This window comes from Mesoplodon mirus, assembly GCF_964341445.2.
Source record: "Mesoplodon mirus genome assembly, chromosome: 1".
Classification (NCBI taxonomy): domain Eukaryota; kingdom Metazoa; phylum Chordata; class Mammalia; order Artiodactyla; family Ziphiidae; genus Mesoplodon; species Mesoplodon mirus.
Window position 1 is genome coordinate 222,360,938 of NC_138976.1, and position 21,008 is coordinate 222,381,945.

At 48.3% G+C, this 21,008-nt stretch overlaps 1 protein-coding gene across 2 annotated transcripts in view; it reads right to left on the reverse strand.

Annotated features, from left to right (window-relative positions):
• Nucleotides 1–21,008, reverse strand: part of SCARA5 (scavenger receptor class A member 5) — a 121,035-nt gene that overhangs the window by 73,815 nt on the left and 26,212 nt on the right. The gene's annotated exons all lie outside the window — the stretch shown is intronic.

The following is a 21,008-nucleotide window of genomic DNA, read 5'->3' on the forward strand; positions in this document are numbered from 1 at the left end:
TCTGGAACCCACGAGCCACATGTAGTGGCTCTGAGCCACTACAACTACTGAGCCCACGTGCCACAACTACTGAAGCCCGCGCACCTAGGGCCCATGCTCCGCAACAAGAGAAGCCACCTCAACAAGAAGCCGGCGTACTGCAACCAAGAGTAGCCCCTGCTTGCTGCAACTAGAGAAAGCCTGCACTCAGCAACAAAGACCCAATGCAGCCAAAAAAAAAATTTGATTTTTTTGTGGTGGAATTATGAGTAATTTTTATTCTAATTTCTAATGGTATTATATTTGAGCAAAAGAAAGAATTTAAAATAATCATCGGGCTTCCCTAGTGGCGCAGTGGTTGGGAGTCTGCCTGCCGATGCAGGGAACATGGGTTCGTGCCCCGGTCCGGGAGGATCCCACGTGCCGCGGAGTGGCTGGGCCCGTGAGCCATGGCCGCTGAGCCTGTGCGTCCGGAGCCTGTGCTCCGCAATGGGAGAGGCCACAGCAGTGAGAGGCCCACGTACTGCAAAATAAAATACAATAAAATAATCATCTATTGAATAAAGGAGGAAATGATTGTGTTAGGGTCTAAATCGTGTCCCCCCGTCCAAAAGTCATGTGTTGAAGTCCCAACCCCTGGTACCTTAGAATGTTAACTGTATTTGGACGTAAGGCTTTTAAAGAGGTGATTAAGTTCAAATGAGGCCATTGCCCTTGATCCAATATGACTCGTGTCCTTATAAGAAGAGAAGGCACCAGGGGCAGAAGAACACAGAGAGAGGACCTGGTCAAGAGGCAGCAAGAGGGCGGTCATCTGCGAACCAAGGAGAGAGGCCTCAGGAGAAACGACCCCTGCTGACACCTTGATCCTGGACTTCCAGTCTCCAGAACTGTGAGAAAATACATTTCTGTTGTTAAAGCCACCTGGTGTACGGTATTTTGTTATGGCAGCCTGAGCGAATACAGACTGTTGTAGACAACCCAGCCAGGCAGGGGTCACTATGCTATGACCAAGAATCTGGCAAACAGAAGACCAGATGTGATGGACTGGTCATTATCGACACTCCAAGTGTACCCAGGACCACAGAGAATCTCACGAGGTCCCTTTTACCCACTTTAGCCCAGTGGGTGGAATGTGTAATTTGCAGGCAGTGGCTCTAAAACTTGCTATGAATCAGAAGCACCCAAGTCACTCTGAGGTTATAGCCTGGAGATTCCAATTTAGGAATGGGCTGGGCCCTGGCAAGCTGCATTTCTAATAAAAACCCTATCCCATTTCTGTTTCAGTGACATTGCTGTGCCGAGAGCTGTGGGATGATGAAAGTTTATTATCTCCTTCACTTTTGGTTTTCTTCTCTAATTTCCTTCAAACTCTTCTGTCTCTCCCAGCAAACAGAGGGCCCAGGTGGTCAGAATGTCCTGCTGAACTTTCAAGTACAAAAATCCAAAGAGCAAGCAATTTGCACTTCTGGGGATACTCCCAACAGAATTGAAAACATGGACTCGAATAGATATTTGTACACCCATACCCATAGCAGCATGCTTAACAACAGTCAAACAGTGGAAGCAGCCCAAGTGTCCACTGATGGATGAACGGATAAACAGAAAGCAGAATATATAGAGACACACACAACGGAATATTACTCAGCCTTAAAAAATGACAGCGATCCTGTCACATGCTACAACATGGATGAGCCTGGAGGACATTCTGTTAAATGAAAGAAGCCAGTCACAAAAGGACAAATACTGTCGCTTCCACTTACGTGAGCTTCCTAGAGTAGTCAGATTTGCAGAGACAGAAATCAGAAGGGTGGTTGCCAGGGTCTGGGGGGAGGGGAAATGGGGAGTTGGTGTGTAAAGGGCACAGAGCTTCAGTTTGAGAAGAAGAAAAGCGTTCTGGAGATGGATGGGGGTGACGGTTGCACACTGTGAATGTACTTAATGCCGCTGAACTGTACACTTTAAAATGGCTAAGATGGGGACTTCTCTGGCAGTCCAGTAGTTAGGACTCTGATGGGGCACGGGTTTGATCCCTGGTCGGGGAACTAAGATCCTGCAAGCTGCGTGGTGAGGCCAAAAAAATTTAAAAATAAATAAATAAAATAAAATGGTTAAGATGTAGGTTTTATTTTATGTCTATTTTACCACATTAAAAAAAAAAATTCTAAAGGGGAGCTAAAGAGAAGAGCTGGGGTGGGGTAGATGAAGCCTTGCCTGGGTCTGGGGACTGATCCCCCGGGGTAAGGGCGGGGCTGAGGGGAGAGTCTGGCTGGGCCTAAGCGTGCACCCCAGGCAAGCATTACTCAGGCTCTGCCTGGTCCCACCCAAGGCCAGATGATAAATGGGCCGACCGGGAGCCACTGATGCAGCCCCAGTTCAGCTTTTACAACTGAAGTTTCAGGAACTGGCCTGGGGCCCATGGGCTGGAATCGTTTTCCCTTCCCCCATCTTCTCTGCCATCAAACGTAAAGGAAGGAGGAGGGGCCTGGGGCGGGCCCTGCTCTGGGGGAGGTCAGGACCCTGGGCCAGCTTTTTGGCTCATTGGGAGAAAGAGTGCAGCCTGGGGCCCGTGTGTTTGGGGTTTGTGTGCCTGGGGACATGAAAGCTCTTCAAACTGCCTATTCCTCTGGGGTTTGGTGGGTAACCTTCCCAAGTCCCTCTCCAAGGAAGAAAAACAAACAGTGGAGAGCAGGCGGCTCCAGCTGTGGGACACTTTCCAAGACTGAGAGGAAAAAAAAAAAATGATTCCAGACCAAACGCCTAATTAGATTGAAAGCAGTGGGCTGCGGAAAGGAACAGGAACGTCTCCATCACACCCTGTTTTATCGAGAAAATTTTAAAATCCATCCTTGGGAGTTCGTGCGTTTTACTTTGCCATTTGCGATGCTTTACAGCCCTTTTTGTAGATCTGTTTGTATAATGTGTGCTAGAAAAGCAGACATCATAAAAACCCGCATGGCCAGGCTGTGTGAACAGATACAAAGGGATGGAACGGTGGATTGGCTTGGAAGTAGCCTTCTTTGTGAAAAACCACGCCCCCTTGTACTCACGACCAGGTGCCTCCGTTTCTCTACCTACCTCTTGCCCAGAGGCCGTGAGCTATGGGAACAGAGACGAGGACGTGAGCCCCAGGCCTGTTTTCATCCCGCCTGGCCCAGAGATCTGCTTCCAAGCTGAGCTGCATCCCCTTGCTGGGGGCCAGGTGGAAACCGTGTGGACGCTGCACGGGCGCGTGGGACAAGCTCTTGGCTGGAAAACCTGAGTCTGAGCCCAGCTCAGACCACAACCACGGGTGCCAGTTAAACTTCATGAACACCTATTCACCTGTGGGAACTAGCAACCTCACTGGGCCTTGGTTTTCTCATCTGTAAATGGGGATAATGGTATCTACCCCCACCAAGTGAAATGGTGGATGGAAAATAGAATATGACTGTGATGTAATGTTGGCCGGGGTGGTGAAGGTAGCAGCTGCCGTGTGGCAAGGTGGGGGACTCGGGCACCACCAACTGGGCAGCTGGGGCATTAGGCCGTAGTTGCCACGGGAAAGCTCAGAGAGAGAGGAAGGTGAGAAGAGGGCGTAGCAGTGATACGTTAACCCACCCCCAGCCGACCCGCTTCCGCCTTGACCACAGCCCCTTAGAGAGCCCTTCCTGGTGGAAACGGTTAAGCTCATGGTGGCTGGAGCCAAGTGGGAGCACCCCTGCCTGAAGCCTGATGGTGTTGCAGGTCTGCATCCTCCACTGCAGGCGGCCTGGGTGAGGACGGCCGGTGGGCACAGGTATGGCTCCTGCAGAGGGGCTGGGGGCGGCGGCGGGGTGGGACACTGGCCCAGCCGAGGAGAGCAGGGCTGCTGCAGGAAGAACCAGAGCCAGAGGCAGCAGGCTAGCCCCGGGCAGGTCAAGGGGCACCAACGGGGTAGAGACCAGGAAGGCGCAGCGAGTGTGTCTGAGCATCCTTCCTCCCTGCGAGGCCTGGGCTGAGAGCATCCCCTCCACCCACCCCCCGCTGGTTGCCTCTGAGCAGAGTCCCTGCAGCCGGGGACGTCCAGAACCCCCGAGGAGGGGCCAGGCTTAGCACATGGCCACTGCCAACTGGACGCCAGCCTCGAAGTCGGAGGCAGTGACACCAGCACGTTCGTAGCCATTAAATCACCCATGTCTGGACTTTGGTGAGAGCCAGAACTTGGAGGTGCCAGGAACACGTACACCTCCCCAGAACCTGGTCCAGGCATTGCCTGGTGAGAAGACCCTCACCCTCCCACCCCTGTGCGGTCCTGCACCACAGCGGGCCTCACACCCATGCCTGGGGTCACTCCAACATCCAAATTCCACCCTCCCATCCCCCCAACACCTGCAAACAGCTCCTGCTTTGCCACCCTCTGGCCAGCAATATGATTTGCCCTCAGCAAGACAGTCCAAAAGCCCTGGAAGAGAGCTGGGCCTTCAGGGCAGGAAATTCCCCAGCACCAGGTCCCTGGGGCAGGGCCCAGAGGGAGGGGTCAAGGGCTCCAGGCAGGTATGTTTTCTTAGTGCCAAAGAGGTCTCGTCTTGTGGGATCGAATGTGGTAGGATGAGGGACTGAGTGGGTCCCTTTAAAGTATGGGGACAGGGCAGGGGCTTCAGTCCAGGTGCCTGGATCTCAAAGTGGCACTAACCTTGTCCATCTCAGCAATGCCCAGAAACCCCGATGCTGACTCTTTCCCTGGAATATAGGTTAAGAAATACCATGGGTGCACCCACTCAGTCTATCCAGCTGAGATCTGCCACAAAACACCTATTTGAGCGCTCAGCTCCAAGAGAAAAAACTAGGTTAGCGTGCGCTAAACAGCTTCTTCTGTAGCCCACACCAAGAATTACCGTAATATATGGTGTACTGGGACTCCTTCCCAAGAGGAATGGTGGGCACTTAAACACACTGTCTCGTTCAAGGATCACCACGTCACTTGGAGGATGGTACTAGAAGTACCACTTACTGAGAAGAAAACTGCAGCTCAAAGAGGTTAAGTAATTTGCCGAAAGTCACAGAGTGAAAAAGAGCAGCTTGGGACTGGAGCCCAAGTCCGTATAATTCCAAAATCTAGGCCAACGTGGATGATACAAAGGTATTCACATGTGGCCCCTGCCCTCACAGAGGGCACAGTTTAGCGGGGAGTCATAGAAACCACCAGCCTCAATACAAGAGTGAGATGAAAGATGGGCTAAATGGATGCAGAAGGGGGACACCAGGGGACCTTTTCCAAGCTGATGGGACGTCAAAGGTCTAGTCCAGAAATTATCAACCTGGAGTCCCTGATGTAACCTCTAAAGAGCCTCAGGGTAGAAATGGGTTTTCTAGGTAACCATCCCTGTGCCAAATGATCAGGTCTCCAGGCTTCCAGGCCACACAGTTAGTGGCAGTGCTGAGGCCGAGAGCCAGGGGCCGGACCACCAGTGTGGAGACCTGTCCTCCTGGGGCAGCTGCTGACTTGCCCACGGTGTCCCAGTGAGGTGGAAGACAGAGCCCACTCTAGAATGTGAGTGCACCCCGCCAGCCCCCCGAGAACGCTGCACTGGTGTACATGAGCTGGGACCAAGGAACCCGGGTCTTTCCTCTTTCCCGCAGGAGGGTGTGTATTGTATATGTGTTTAATTTTCTGTATATTACAATGTTTTGACATCTCTTCCTGGCTGGGCAGGGACAGCCCCTCCCTGGGCTAGCCAATTCTTAGAGATGACAGCAAGAGCCCCGCCTGATGCACGCCTATGATGTGCAAAGTAACCAACCCAGAGCCACACCCCCTCTATCTGGCCTGTGGGCCCCAGGAGTCAATTTTCCTCTGTCCTAATCATCCCAGGGCCAGGTACCAGGCAACTAGAGGCCACCCCGATAGCCCACAGCCCACTGGAATTATTCAAAGCAGCCAGTCTTAAACTTTTTACTCTGCCCTGTCTTTCCTTTCCTTGAACCCCAATACAGGTCATGACCAAAGTAGTACCCTCACTCCTGTCTTCTGCCTCCTGAGCCCCCTGATGCTTCCCCATGTGGCTCTGTGTGGCATGTGTGCCTCTCGTCTCTGGGACCTGTGAGTACAATACATTATGTTTTCCTCAGCCTTTCTGTCCTTTCTTCTTGTGGCCACACCTGACTGACCATATCATGAAAGAATATGAAATAGGGAGTTTCCCTTGAGATTCAGCAGAAGAGGAAGCCCAAAATGTTTTCTTTCTTTCAATGCTTTTCACCAGCAATGACTTCAAACGTACTTCCATTCCCTGGTATACTGGATCAAATAGCGTCATGTCTACCCAGAACCTGTGAGTTGGCCTTATTTGGAAAGTAGGTCTTCGCAGATATAATCAAGTTAAGTTAAGGTCATACTGGATTAGAGTGGGCTCTAAACCCAATATGACTGATGTCCTTACAAGAAGAGGGAATTTGGACACAGAGACACAGGCACACAGGGAGAAGGCCACTTAAAGATGAGGCACATATTATAAGATGCAGCTACAAGCCAATAAATACTAAGGATTGCTGATAACCACCAGAAACTAGAAAAGACAAGGGAAGATTCTCCCCTAGAGCCTCCAGAAGGAGTACAGCCCTACCTGAACCTTGATTTTGGACTTCTAACCTCCAGAACTGTGAGAAAATAAATTTCTGTTGTTCTAAGCCACCCAGTTTGTGGCACTTTGTTAGGACAGCCCTACGAAACTGATAGACCCGGGGAGTCATTTTCTGATCAGCTCAAAGTTGGAATATGAGGGTCGGGGTAGAGATCCCAGTTTGTGTGGACCAAGTTCTTGGAAAGCTGGAGGACAGTGGACTCTTTCTGCCTTCACTGCCATCATAAGGGCATGGGCTGCAGACCCAGCAAAGTGCTGCTTCCCTTGGGTCCTGAGTCCTCAGCTAGTTACCCAAAGGGCAATTAAGCTACTTCCTCTATTTCTCACAAATAACAAGACCTTTCTTGTAGACCCAACAGTGACAAACCATTTACACATAGTTAAGACAGAATAATTAAAAATTTTGTCCTTCCATGTAAATTGGTTCAATCTTTCCATAAAACCTTAAAAACATATATCCACTGAGACACAGCAATACCACCATCAGGAATCTATCCAAAGGAAATCATTGGACTGTTATGATTTACTTGCTATATGGACAATGGCTTATGTGCAAGCATTATTTATTATAGCAAAAAACAGTGAGACAGAATGGATTCTTTTCCTTCTCCCTTCACCCTCTTCCTCATTATGACACATACCCAACTCCTTTTGGGACCAAGCAAAGGCCAAGCTTGGGTTCAAAAAGAAAAGGGGTCCTTTGTAAAAGGCCACAAAGAGAAAGGAAGGTGACAGGAGTTCCTTTTTAGCACAATAGTCCATGGGGAAATTGCTTAGAGTAGGTCATTTTTGCAGGAGAAGGTCTGATACACATAGATATCTGACCGTGAAGCAGATCCAGTGAGGGATGTTTTTCTTCATTCTTGTTTTGGACTGAACTGTGTCCCCTCTAAATTCATACGTTGAAGCCCTAACCACCACCACACCACCCCAACTGTGATTGTATTTGGAGATAGAACATTTAAGGAAGTAATGAAGGTTAAATGAGGTCATAAAGTGGGGGCCCTAATTTAATAGGACTGTGGCCTTATAAAAAGAGAGACACACACCAGGGATGTGCACATAGAGGGAGGACCATGTGAGGACACAGTGAGAAGGCGGCCGTCTGTAAGCCAAAGAGCGAGGCCTCAGAGAAAGCAAACCTGCCACCACCTTGATCTTGGACTTCCAGCCTCCTATCTGTGAGAAAATAAATTTCTGTTGTTTAAGCCATTCAGTGTGCAGTATTTTGTTATGGCAACTTGAGCTGACTAATACAATCCCAGTCCCTCTTTCTGTAGTCTAGCCCAAAGGGAAGCCAGATGGCCTGAAGGCTGACATCCAGGACCAAAGGCTGTGAGGAAGCGGTAGGATGGGGTGGGCTGGGATGGCGGAGGAGGAGGGGCCCATTGGACCAGGTCATCTGAGCAACCGAGCAACAGGGAGGCTCCTTGAAATGTCAGGAAAGGGATGCTTAGATGGCCCCAAAGTCCAGAGCAAATGGGCACAGGTGACATGCTGCAGAAGCCCTTTCCTCTCCCCACCTGGGGGAGGACCTGGTGGGCCATTGGAGCCTGGGCTGAAAAGGGCAATCCCATGCCCTCCTGAACTCTGCCAGCCACAGAACAATGTCACCATTAATCAACTGTTGTGTCCTGTCCCTCATGAAGAGTTGGAGACATTGGCATCCAACAACGGGGATTTGGTTAAAGAAATAATGGTACACCCATAAAATGGGCTTCACATCTTAGATGGTTATGTTATCAAGCAAGGTGAAGAATAAGGGAGGCTGGGATAAGGACAGACGGTGAGTTTGGGTTTGGGACTGTTGACTCTGAGGTGCCTGGGTGCCCTCCATGAGGAGTTCTTTAGAAGGCAGTTGCCTGTAAGGAAGGACTTAGGGGCTCAGGGTCCTCAGAATGTGCAGGAGGTGCTGGAGGCTGTGAAAGTGGACACATGTTAGGGGACACAGGTCACAGCGCTGAGGCCTGCTCCTAACGTGGAAGGAGGTGGGCGTGCATGCGGGGGAGAAGTCACAGAGAAACAGACGACCTCATGCACTGCTGGTGGGAACGTAAAGTGGTACTGCCGCTATGGAAAACAAGTAAGGAGACACCTAAAAAAATTAAAAATAGAGCTACCTTGTGATCCAGCAATCCCACTTCTGGGCATATATTCAAAGGAAATGAAACCAGGATCTCGAAGAGATATCTGTTTATTGCAGCATTATTCACAATAGCCAAGATGTGGAAACAACCTGAGTGTCTGTGGATGGATGAATGGATCAAGAAAATGTGGTATATACGTACAATGGAATATTACTCAGCCATAGAAAAGAAGGAAATCCTGCCATTTTCAACAACATGGATGAACCTGGAGGACGTTACACTAAGTGAAATAAGTCAGAGTACTGTATGATCTCACTTATAGGTGGAATCTAAAAAAATTAAACTCATAACAGCAGAGAGTTAAAGAATGGTTGCCAGGGGCTGGGGGGTAGGGGACGTGGGGAGATGGTGGTCAAAAGGTACAAAGTTGCAGTTATGCAGGATCTAAGGTCCAGCATGGTGACTATAGTTAACAATACTGTTACAATAGCCAAGACATGGAAGCAACCTAAATGTCCATCAAAAGAGGAACGGATAAAGATGTGGTATATAGATACAATGGAATACTACTCAGCCATAAAAAGGAATGAAATAATGCGATTTGCAGCAACATGGATGGACCTAGAGATGATCATACTAAGTGAAGTAAGTCAGACAGAGAAAGACAACTATCATATGCTATCACTCATATGTGGAATCTAATTTTTTAAAAAATGATACAAATGAACTTATTTACAAAACAGAAACAGACTCACAGATTTCGAATACAAACTTATGGTTACCAAAGGGGAAACGTGGTGGGGAGGAGGGTTAAATGAGGAGCTTGGGATGAACATACACACACTACTATATATAAGATAGATAACCAACAAGGACCTACTGTAGAGCACAGGGAACTCTACTCAATATTCTGTGATAACCTATATGAGAAAAGAATCCAAAAAGGGGGCTCCCCCTGGTGGCGCAGTTGTTGAGACTCCGCCTGCCGATGCAGGGGACACGGGTTTGTGCCCCGGTCCGGGAAGGTCCCACATGCCGCGGAGCGGCTGGGCCCATGAACCATGGCCTCTGAGCCTGCGCGTCCGGAGCCTGTGCTCTGCAACGGGAGAGGCCACAACAGTGAGAGGCCTGCATAATGCAAAAAAAAAAAAAAAAGAATCCAAAAAGGAATGAATATATGTATAACTGAATCACTTTGCTGTACACCTGAAACACAATATTGTAAATCAACTATACTCCAATAAAATTGAAATAAATTTAAAAAACAATACTGTACTGTACACTGGAGATGTGCTAAGAGAGTAGGTCTTAAGTGTTCTCACCACACAAAAAAATCTTAACCATGTGAGGTGATGGATACATTAATGGCTTGATTGTGATGATCATTTCATAACATATATCAAAACATCACATTGTACACCTAAAATCTATATAATTTTTGTCAGTTATACCTCGTTAAAGCTGGGCAGTGGGGAAATCTTAAAGCAAGAAAAAAGAAAAACAGTTTAAATGGAAACTTGGAGCATTTAATTTTATTCCCAAAGGAAGTAGAAGTCATAAACAAACAAACAGACAAACGTTAGCCAAGCAGAGAGCTTTGAGAACAAAGGGAGGCACCAGAAAGCATGTGCCTGGTTCTGGAGGACAGCTGGCACCCCTGAGGAGGGTGCACGGGAAGACAGGGCTTCCTGGGGGACCAGGAGCTTGGGGGGATCTGGGGCCTTGGATGCAAGTCTGTACTGGGACACAGAGGCATGGGAAATCCTGAGCCAGACACCCCCTCCCTGGGCCTCAGTCTCATTTACAAGGTTGAGGTCAGGACTCCCCCTTCCCAGCCCTGGTTTTATTTGTCCTTCGGCCTCTCCCTTGCTCTGTGCCCTCGGGGCATTTGTCCAGCTCTCCATCTGTGTCCCCTGGTCCCAGCCTCCAGGAAGCCTCTACTGGTCGCCATGTGAAACCAGGCAGGGGCAGCACCCACATACGTTTGGAGAGAACTGAGGGTGTGCTGGTGAATCCAGGACAGTCAGAACTAGGCTGGTTGCTGTGTGTGGTGTTCCTGGGGTTATAGAAGGATTCCCGTGGCTTTTTTAAAGGTGGTTTTATTAAATCACCAACAACATTAGAGGAAACTGAGAAAGAAGAATGTGTACAGGGCTTCCCTGGTGGCGCAGTGGTTGAGAGTCCGCCTGCCGATGCAGGGGACACGGGTTCGTTCCCCGGTCTGGGAAGATCCCACATGCCGCAGAGCGGCTGGGCCCGTGAGCCATGGCCGCTGGGCCTGCGCGTCCGGAGCCTGTGCTCCGCAATGGGAGAGGCCACAACAGTGAGAGGCCCGTGTACCGAAAAAAAAAAAAAAAAAAAAAAAAAAAAGAATGTGTACAGATAAGCCTCACTCTACCACCTTTGTTTTCATTCCTCCAAGTTCCCTTCCAGCCTTTCTCCTTTTATATGCACATCTGTTTGCACAACTGCCCTGGAGCCTACACAGGCAATTGGGCAGTCTTTTCTCCCTTGACATGATTTCATAAACGTTTCCCCATGTTGCTTCATAGTTATCATTTGGAACGGCTGTGTAATATTCCTTTGGGTTGACTTCACCAAAGTTTAGCTAAACAATCCCTTAAGGTTGGCATTTAGGTTTTTTTCCAGTTTCCTCAAGGCAATCTCCTTGTTTATTCAGGCTGGAGGGCCACTAATGGTCAGGGGATGGGTGTTAATTTGTAAATCAGAGACACCTTTCCTCAACTCCTCCCAGAAAGATGCGGTTTTTCCAAAACCTTGGCAGATAATAGGCTGAAATGTTACACAGAGGACAACTGGCCAGACCCTGTCGTCGTTGACAACAGCAGGAAGAAGAAACGAAGAGCTCTGCAGAAGGGCTTCCTCCCAGAGTGACTCAGCACAGCTAGGGCTCTGGATGATTCCCCAGCTTCTCCACCCTCGGAACCGGCACCATCGCCTCCTAGAAGTCACTTCAGACACCTTCGTTGCCCTCCCTCATGTTCACGCAGGTACTAAGTTGGGATGGGGGTTCCAAAGACCCCACATAGAGATGGGGATCTCGTGAAAAGGAGGGCTGCCTCTGGGTAGCGCCCCTAGAGGACAGCTGAGCCCAGAGTGGAGGACAGCTGAGCATCAGAGAGGACTGCAGCGAGGGACCATTGGGAGAGGCCACCCATGTGCTCTGAGCTGGAGCGGAGCCTGGGCCTGCCTGTCTTCTGGGATTTCCTGAGGAGGGGAGACTGTGGAATGAGACCACCCCGGGAGGATGAGCTGGGAATACGCCAAGGGGGCACACCCCACCCCCACCCCCTGCCGCAGTTCCCCGCATCCCTTGGTTTGCTCTGAAAAGCATCTTGGGGAACGTGGGGCTCCCACAAAGGAGCACAGAAAAGGGCAAGAGCCCAGGGATGCCTGCAGCCATCAGCCCATGCTGGGCTGCTCAGGTGGAAGGACAGCTGAGGCCAAAACACTCGGTTTCCCAACTCTGAGGGACTTCTTAAGGACGGATGGCATGGACCCCCTGGGATAAACCAGGCACTGTGCAAGACATTTTATGTGTTCTCTCACTGAATCCTCATAATACTGATAAGTGATCATTATTATCCCCAATTTAATGTTTTTTCTTATGAGGGTTAAATAATTTCCCCAGATCACAATTCATAAATGATCAAGCCGATATTTGAACTCAGGTTTGCCTCGTTCCAAAACTTCTGTTTCTTTGCTCTATACTGTGTTTCTAGTTTATCTTTGCATATCTGCTCTTCCAGTTGTTACAATCTTTATGGCAGGGGCCTCTCTTCATTCCTCTTTGTATCTCGCTGTGTCTTAACACACTGCCAGGCACGTTGTTGGCACTCAACAAGCGTTTGTTGTTTTGGATTTGATGCGAGAGGGCTCCAAGCCCCTGGGCGGGGGCAGGCGAGGCAAAATGCCTAGGATCGTTGCAGAAATTCCAAGTTTATAACTTCTTCTCTCCAAAAGAACACAGAAGGGGAGCTTGTTCGTGGCTCAGCTTCAATCCCAGGCCACACTCAGAGACATCAGTTAGTGATGAGATCTCTATGTGCCCTGATGGCTAAGGGCACACAGAGCAGAAGATAGAACCAGAAAGCAGAAGGCAAGGCAGGTTTCACAGGTGCAAAGGCTGAGCCATGAAGAGGGAGTTGAAAACTGCAGAAGGAAGCAAGAGCCTAACTCAAGCCCATTCCATCTTCTTTCGCTAAAATAAGAAAGCTCTTCTCTTAGCAAGACCTGGGTGCTGTGTTCACAGTGCCTCTAAAATTTCTTCCAATCCTGGCTTCTGGGAGAGAAATCAAAGCAATTGACAAGGCTCTCTTGCTATTTTCTGTATAGATATGGACGAATGAGGGCTGGATTGTGGTACGGTTGATGGGAGTTGTTTTTTGTTTGTTTGTTTGTTTTGTTTTGTTTGTTCGGGCTGCACGGCTTGTGGGATCTTAGTTCCCTGACCAGGGATCGAACCCAGGCCCTCAGCAGTGACAGCACAGAGTCCTAACCACTGGACCGCCAGGGAATTCCCCAGTTGATGGGCGTTAGTCTCGAGTACAATCACCTAACTGCACTGATGATACTTAACTACATGCTGTGGACTACTGTAAGCCGTTTACATGGATGGATTAATGTAATCTTCACCGCAACACTTTGAAGTGGAGAGTATTATCACTTCCACTTTATAGACGGGAACACTAAGACTCAGGAAGCTTGAATAACTTGCCTAAGGTCACACAGTACGTGGCAAAGCCAAGATCTGTACCCTGGCAGTCCGACTCTAGCTCCCATGCATTTGGACGGTGAGCGGTAGATAGTACCTCCAATTGGAGTCTGGGGTAAGAGAAGTCCCCAATTCACACATTCCCATGGTCCTGGTCCAGGTTCCCACTGCCCCACTGCGGGGCCACAGGCGGGCACAGGCAACTCCCCAGAGCCTGTTTCCTCATCCAGATACTGTGAACTCTTTTCTGGAGTCCTTCGATTGTTAGAAGGATTAGATGACATCATGTATGTGAAAATTCTTTGAAAACTGTGAAGCACAACACAGAGGTGAAAGATTAAAGGGTTAATTAGTGGTCAAGCCTGGAGGGGGAGGTCAATTAGTGGTCAAGCCTGGAGGGGGAGGTCGGCAAACTTCTTCTGTAAAGGGCCAGGGAGTAACTATTTTAGGCTCTGCAGGCCATCTGGTCTCTGTTATAACAACTCAGCTCTGCCCTTGTAGTAAGAAAGCAGCTGTAGACAATACACAAATGAACAGGCACGGCTGTGTGCCAATAAAACTTTATTGACAAAAACAGGCAGTGGCTGGATTTGGCACTTCCTCAAGAGAAAGGATTCTAGGGGATGTAGCTGAGTAGGTCCTCTGCCCTGTCCTATCTAATTATTGTAACAATTTGATTGAAGACCCAGAGAGCATATTGTCAAGTTTGCAGGTGACCTCCCCCCGGGCCCACTTTTCTCATTTCAGGGGTGGTTGGAAGCCTCCATCAAAGTCAGAGAGATATGAAATGTCTCCCATGCAGGGCAGTGGAATATTCTGTGGAGAAGTCAGGATGTCAAACTCCCTTCTTCCTTTTCCTCCCTCTGCCCTGGAGCTAAGGTGAGGCTGGGGGGTACTTCTGGGGGAGCTCTGATGGCAAGGCCCACACAGCCAAGGTCGGTTGCAGGAGAAAGGTGGTTTCTTAGGTGGGGTTGGTCTAGGTTTAAGGAAGACGGCTGGTGGGGGTCTGTGAGGTGTCCCCACCTCGCCTCACAGGACGGTAGAGCGCGTGCCTAAGCTGGCGTGCCTTTGGTCATGTCCTCCTGGGAACCGTCCACGTGGCGGCAGGCTGTGGGATGGGGATCGGGTTGGGATGTTGGCTCAGACACGACTGATGACACAAGACTGAGAGGAGAAGTTAAGTGACAGATGTCCGAGTCTGGATTCAAACTCATCCAACAGGCTGCAATACTTGGCAGAAACCTGTGTGATGACATGGAATTGGGATCACTAACAAGATCTGCATTTAGGTGAAGGCAACGACAACATCAACCACAAGCCAGTTGTACTGATGTGGGACAAAGGAGCCCTCGCGAGGCAGTGTTTCTTTTGAGAGAAATCTGGGCTTGGGGTGGGTGGGCCGTGGACATGATTATTAATGGCTGCCTAGTATTCCATCATTTCGATGTGGTATCCCGTGTTACTGTGAGTCACTGCTGGGAAGGCTTATGAAAATTTAGGCTACATCAGCCTAAATGTGATCTGGAGGGTCCAGATCAAAGTTCGTCTGGGAATTCCCTGGTGGTCCAGTGGTTAGGACTCTGAGCTTCCACTGCAGGGGGCATGGGTTCAAGCCCTGGTTGGGGAACTAAGATCCCACATGCCGCGTGGTGCGGCCAAAACAAAAGCAAAAAACGAAACAGATCAAAGTTGGTCACAGCCCAGCAAACCCCGTCCTGGACAGGCCACACCAGCAGTCCTGTGTCTATTCTGTTTACCACTAAAACCTGGAGCTCGTTGGGAGGGGCTGGGAGGATGCCCATTATGCTGAGGTGTTCAGTTTAGGCCACACATTAAATGAGCATCTACTATGTGTAGGACACCCCGTTAGGCACTGGGAATACGAAGATGAACAAGACACGGTGCTTTATCGTGAAGAGCTTTCTTTTGGACTAGGAGGGGAGCAGGCACTTAAACCGATGACTTCAATACAATGTGGCAAGATCAGGGCATCTCACAGAGGCCCCCAAACCAGGTCTCCCAAGCAACTGTTGCTGAGCCTGTTATTTTCAATTCTCTGAAGAATAACCATGAGGATGAGGAGACAGCCTTGTTGTGAGCTGTTCCTGCCAGAGAAACTAGAAACAGCATGTGTGGGACAGTCAGGGATGATTAGGCAGGAGTTCCCTGTCACTGGTGGCTGTTCTTCCATAAGAGCACAATACCTCTTCTGTCTGGGGAGTCGGGAGGGAGGTTCCTGCCCTGGGAGGGAGGGTGTTCAAGGTGTCCCCTGAGGCCCCTTCCAAGGCTCAGCTCCCGAGTAGCACCGCAGAGCTGGGAACACTGTCCTGTTTCTTGGCATCCTGTTCCCTGGGCTGGGGAGTCGGGAGGGAGGTTCCTGCCCTGGGAGGGAGGGTGTTCAAGGTGTCCCCTGAGGCCCCTTCCAAGGCTCAGCTCCCGAGTAGCACCGCAGAGCTGGAAACACTGTCATCCTGTTCCCTGGGCTGCCACAGCAAGTGCAGAGGGTCCCTCAGAGTCTCTAAGCTTCCCCTGTCAATTTATTGGAACCATGTGGGCTCTGAGCACATCCCCTCCCACTGCACCGAGCATGCCTAGTTCCCTCTGTTTAAACACAAAACCACTGGGTGCTCAGGCTAAATGAAGAGGTTTCTAACCCTTTGCTATTCTGACAGAATGTGCCGGGCACGAAGAGTTTTCATACATGGATTAATTTCATCCTCATGACCACCCTAGGGGGATAGGTACCATGGTCATCGCATGCAGTAGGTGGGGAAACCAAGGATTTGAGAGCTTAAAGGATTTGCCCCAAGATTACAGAAACATTCAGAGGCACAGCCTGGACTTGAACCCAGAAATTTACTCTCAAACCCACAAGCCAAAGAGAACATAGCTACTCTCTTAGAACATTTGAAAGACAGATAGAAAATAGAGCTATCATTTAGCCCATTGTATTTCAGACATTGGTTTGTACCCCATTCGTGGATCATGAAAAAAATGTGTGGGTTGTAACAATTTTTTTTTAAGTGAACAGAATAGAAAATCATCAGCATTCATCACACATTTAAGATTATTTCAGTTATGAATATATGTGTGAACTAGTTGTCATGTAAAATGTATTTCTTAATGTAGGTCATGGTCAAAAAGTTTGAGAAACACTGATCTAATCCAACCTGCTCATTTTGTAAATGAGTGTACAAAGGTTCAGACAGCAAAGTGATTTCTCCCAAGATTACAGGGTGTTAATGGATGAAGTGGGACTACAGACCCAAGTTTTTCTCTCAGTTTATGTTATCAAGCTTAACTGACTGCAAAGAAAACCAAGAAAAAGCAAAAGTCACAATACTGAGAGTAGGCGGAGTACTGTTACTATAAGACCAAGAGTACCTACTACTTGTATCATGTTTAATGTGTGCCAGGTGCTTCTCTAAGCGCTTCAGATACATCAACTTATTTAACTCTCATAAGAACCCAAAGGGGCAAGTACAATTACTTCTCCCATGTTCAGACGAAGAAACTCAGGTAGAAAAAGTTCATGTCACTTGGTTAACGTCACATAGCTGGTAACAGAGAATGGGGAATTCAAACCCAAACAGGCTGGCTTCAGAGTCCGTGGTGTTAACCAGCATAAGGTACTACGTGACCCTCTCTATCCTAATATTCTCCCTAAATGCTGTAACGCCAATACAGTAGATACCATGACATGTGTGTCTTAATATAATTAATTACACACCTACTTCTTCTATTAGCCAAGGGTACCTGATGGTGAGTCCATAATTACCATGTCATTTCGATATTTGGCTAAAACTGAAATCATCATCTTTTTTCCACAACCAAGATCCCCTCTAAGGTACCTTGTCTCATTCATTCATTCATTCATTCACATATTTAAAAAATCATGCACTGGCAGAATTGAATACAGTAGGCAGAATTATTTTTAAAAGACAAAATTGGGGGCTTCCCTGGTGGCGCAGTGGTTGAGAGTCCGCCTGCCGATGCAGGGGACACGGGTTTGTGCCCCAGTCCAGGAAGATCCCACATGCCGCGGAGTGGCTGGGCCCGTGAGCCATGGCCACTGAGCCTGCGCGTCCGGAGCCTGTGCTCCGCAACGGGAGAGGCCACAACAGTGAGAGGCCCTCGTACCACAAAAATAAATAAATAAATAAATAAATAAATAAATAAAATAAAATAAAATAAAAGACAAAACTGGGCATAATACCCTTCCCTGTTCCAAAAAGGATTAAGGCAGTTTATGAGGATACATAAAATATTCTAAAATAACAGTAGATGAGAACAAGATAAAGGAAGAACAAGTTAGAGACACTAAATGAAGGTAAGAATGAGACTAGCAGAAAAACATTTGCCTGGAGGTCAATACACTTGCTGTGGGTGGATCAGAGATGTCTCCAGGTTTCCATTTTAATTGCCTACAAATTCACACATCTTACAAAGAGATGACAACTCGCTCTCAGTTTGCATTAACTACCACCAGGAAAGTGATTTTAATGACTTTCAGATCCACAGTCTCCTTCAGGTGAAAACAAACTAATTCCTCAGGAACAGTATTTCTCCTTCTGAGACTGAGACAGAAAATACTTTCTCCACGGGTCCTCTTAGTTGACATTATGTAACAGAACAAACAATGTCCTCAAGGGCGCCCTCACAATAAGCACAGGATGACATCGCATGTGCTGTTTCTGACAGAGTGTCCCAGAAAAGGCTGAGGGCATCACACTCTAAATTCCAAGAGGCACGATGGTATCAGTAATCTGCAGTATCAAGGGATGTGGGCTCTGAGCACGCTGTTCCCAGACTGCAAAGTCGGCGACAGACCTCCCTGAAACAACGTGATCTAAAAAGGGGTGCTCAATTTAAACAACATTTGGGTCACTTGGTGTTCAGCTCTCTCAGGCTGAGGCTGCCCCAACCCCTCCAGCTCCTGAGAATCAGGCTCTCCTTTGCAGAATTTGGCACGGAGCCTTAGCTACATCACATTGTCCTAATGTGTACGTGTGTTAGGATTTTAAATCCTCCCAGAGCAGGAATTACATCTTTTATTCCGTAGCTATAGACTGAATGTTTTTGTTCCTCCCAAATTCATATGTTGAAATCCTAACCCCCAAAGGGATGGTAGTAGGAGGTGGGGCCTTGGGAAGATAATTAAGTCATGAGGGTGGGGCCCTCAGGATGGGATTAGTACCTTTATAAAAGAGACCCCTGAGAAATCCTTAGCCCTTTCTTCCATGTGAGGACACAGCAAAAAGACAGCCATCTGTGAACCAGAAGTGGACTCTCACCAGACATGGAGTCTGCCAGCGCCTTGATCTCAGACTTCCCAGCCTCCAGAACTGTGAGAAATAAATACTTGTTGTTTAAGCCACCCAGTCTGTGGTAGTTTGTCATAGCAGCCTGAACAGACTAAGACACCAGGGCTTGCTCTGTTGTCCTAAACCCACTAAGCACTCATGCACAAGTTAAATACTTACTGAGGATGTTGATGGCAATGGCTGACTGCTATTAAGAAAGGATTAAATTAAGGCATGATAGGAGCCCCTAGATCACCAGGAGCTCTCCCTGGTCCAACTCTATAGTCTGGATTGCTGTAATGCTCCAGCTTTCCACCAAATTAGATCCCCAGATGTTGACACGTCCCCTTTCTGCTGTTTCATGTCACAGTGGGAGTTCAAATTCTTCAATGGAGCCATGACAGGCAAGGGGAGGAAGAGATAGTTCCTGATGACCACCCTTTGTCACCACAGTGATGTCCCACAATAGTCATGGATAAGGTTGAACCTCCTCTAACCCTTGAACTCCATCACAGAGGACATCTTCCATAAAGTGCTAGATGGAGGACCTCCTGAACACGTGATCATCCAATCTCAATTCCCTTGTTCATGAACTTAAGCCTGAGAGTCTTTGCTGTCCCAAAAGGAACGCTGGAACAGGACAAAAACATAATAGGAAACCATCAGTCCAGGTAAAATGGGTTAAAGACATAGAAAGGCTTAGAGGAATTTGGGAAGAATGGACCGATGCCACCTTCTTGGGAGATGATGGAAGACTGTGGTCATAGAACCCAGTGATGGTGTGGGAATATCAGAGGAAAGTTCCCGGGAGGATGCTGGTCGGGAATGGAGAGTTAGGTGGTGGGTAGAAAGCCCAATTGAGTACATAGTTTGGGCAATGGCTGGATTAACCTGAGAGGGGATGCTGAGATGCTGCATAAACACAGATACAGTATTTGTCTTTTATTTTGAATACTTGGATAGAGAAAGGAATCAAGAGAAATCCCATGGGAAATTTTATGAGTAATATTTTTATGCAGTGAGACTATAATTTGGTAATATTGAAGTAAGAGTAGGCATCTGTACTTCAATCAGATGTTACCAACCGGGTATTCAGACATGGCACTTGGTTGCAGTGGTTAATTTTGTCATACAATTGTCGGATGTATGAGCTTTGTGTCGACGAGGAGGTTTTGAAGTCTAAGAGTGGTTCATACAGAACTCCTCTTGTCTTAGCTAGGGCCGCTATAACAAGGCCCCACCCTCATGACCTAATTAGCTCCCTAGTGCCCCACCTCCAAATACCATAGGCCGGGTGGCTTAAACAACAGAAATTTATTTGTCGCAGTTGTAGAGGCTGGGAAGTCCAAGATCAATGTGCAGGCAGATTTGGTTGTTGGTGAGGACTCTCCTCCTGGCTTCTAATGGCCCCTTCTCCCTGTGTCCTCACATGGCAGAGATCTCTCTCTCTCTCTCTGTGTCTCTCTCTCCCCTCTTCTTATGTGGCCACTAACCCCATCATAAGGGCCCCACCCTCATGACCTAATTAGCTCCCTAGGGCCCCACCTCCAAATACCATCACACTGTGGGTTAGGGCTTCATATATAAATTTTGGAGGGGACACAATTCAGACCATAGTACCTCCTATGAAAGGTGACCTCGGTAGGGCACTGGAGAGCAAGTTCTGCCCCAAATGAGGAAGCAGCCACAGCAGGACACCTAAGAAAAGGCCAGGCTAGCTCTGGTTTACACTGAACCATACATCTCCCCACCATCTTGGTATTTTTGAAAAGGAGCATCCCTGGAGGTCTTCAATCAGGGTAATCTGAAGAAACGTCCTACCCAACGTCAGGCAGGGCCTCTCTGAAGAAGCCCGGACTCATCCACCACATTCCTAAGTCCCCTCCCTAGGGATGGGGCAGCTGGTGACGATAGTTTTTCATTGGCTACCCTCCTCAAACCTCTCCCAGAGGCCAACGTGATTTTCCGGACAAGAAACTGGGAAGGTGACAGTGGCCAGGCCACAGAGCCAAGAGATAAAGTCTGATGCTCTGTTTCATCAGATCAGTTCCAATCCACCCCAAATTTTCATTCCACACAGGCAATCTGGTACTCATAAACTTCAGGTTCAAAGGTAATTATGATGATCAAAATCCTCCCCAGATTTCCACATGGAATAACAGGAAGCAAGGCAATGTTTCCATTAGATTAGGAAACCATTCTCCACCCTCCTTTCTGAAACTTCCAGAACATCATCATAAATCCCATTCGACCTCCAAGCCAGAAGAAAAGCCTCTCTGCATTGTGCTGGGTACCACTTCTT